The following is a 1,709-nucleotide window of genomic DNA, read 5'->3' on the forward strand; positions in this document are numbered from 1 at the left end:
AATTTTGGAGAATGAAAATCTATATACAATTACATTTACTTTCTATTATATTAAATACATAAAATAATAGGTGAACAGACTTCACCCTAGAATTTCATTTTAATAGTAATACTTGAATAACTCAATTTATTCTTAGCCTATTCGATTCAAGTCTTTCAAGTTTAAGCAAAAAATGCACTTACGTCATCTGCAATACCAAAAATTTTAGATGTCAAGTATTTAAGTATGACAGTTCCAAATAACCAAAAGCATCCTTGAATAACCTAAAAAAAGAAAACAAAAATAACTTTGATGCTTCATATTCCATAGACACAGGCTAGAAAGAAAAAAATAAATGCTTTAATCATACATGAAATATATATTGCTGTCTACAAGACAAAATGCTAAAAAATGCATCTCAATTTAAAATCAAGCGTGTTGCTCAAAATCAAGGGGCAATAACTAAAAATAAAAATATAATCATACAATCTTATCAAAATTAATATATTTTATAGGAGATTTATACAACCACTGCAGTTAAATTCCCTTTAACAGATTTTCATACATGCACTGTTTCTCAGATGAAACATGAGTAATAAATAAAACTGGAATTTTTTAACTACATACCCAGGATAACTTTAACTTGCTTCATACAAAGGGCAATTTGGTACATTAAAATTGAGCCCTAATACACTATGAAACTGCTGGATCCCCTGGATTACATAGATCATTTTCTTAAAACATAAAACCAATGATATATTTTAGAGAAGAAAAAACATAAGCATTAAAATAGATTTATTCTTACCCATAAACTAAGTTCAGATACATTTATTTTCAGGAAATGTGGTTTCATTGCCAGAATACCCTGAGTAGAGAAAATAACATAATATACACAGTTAATACTTATAGACATAAATTCAAGTACCAAAAAATTCTTCTAAATAATACAGATTCTCAAGTATATAAAATTTAGCACATGGTCGTCTTTCCACATACCATCCACATGCTCATTTCTATAGTCAGTGACTTCAAGGTACAGCCCTATTATCCAAAGTCAATTAGGTGAGTGCATGACTTTTTAAAGTTGAAAAAAGAATCACCATATGTATATGTCTATGACTGATTTGACATATCTGATTTATCTCTGAGCCAAGAGGTATATAATATTTTCAGAATTTTGGACAGCAGTCATACAGGGATAAGATTTTCCTTTAGCTAAAAATTACCGACTCTTAGGGTAAACAACAAATGAAATTTTAATGGATCAACTAAATACTTCTCTGAAGTATTTTTCAGGTGGTAATGCTCCCAAACTGTATTACCCTTGGGGAGCTAAAACTACTTCAAACATGGCAAAAATATGATTAGAGATCCAGACATAAATACTTGAAACCAAATTAAATCTTTTTGGAAGTTTCTAAATACCTGAGAATACAAAATGTGATACAATTCAGGTTTCAAAGTGATTAATTATAAATATATACAAATGTGTGTTTATAGTTAAATATGCACAAACATGCTGTATTCCTTGTTATCATTTATTTTAATACACCAAAATATATGGAATACACATAAATATACTTAATTCACACCTAAGATGCACCTCAGTGTGAAGCATCTAGCAGCATACCTGACATATAGAACTGAAATGTCCTACAAAATGTACTTAAATTAGATTTTATTTATATGTAATATTCGATTCAATGGTTTCCCTGTCCATAGTACCAAGA

This window comes from Colobus angolensis, unplaced genomic scaffold, assembly GCF_000951035.1.
Source record: "Colobus angolensis palliatus isolate OR3802 unplaced genomic scaffold, Cang.pa_1.0 Scaffold302, whole genome shotgun sequence".
Taxonomy (NCBI): Eukaryota; Metazoa; Chordata; class Mammalia; order Primates; family Cercopithecidae; genus Colobus; species Colobus angolensis.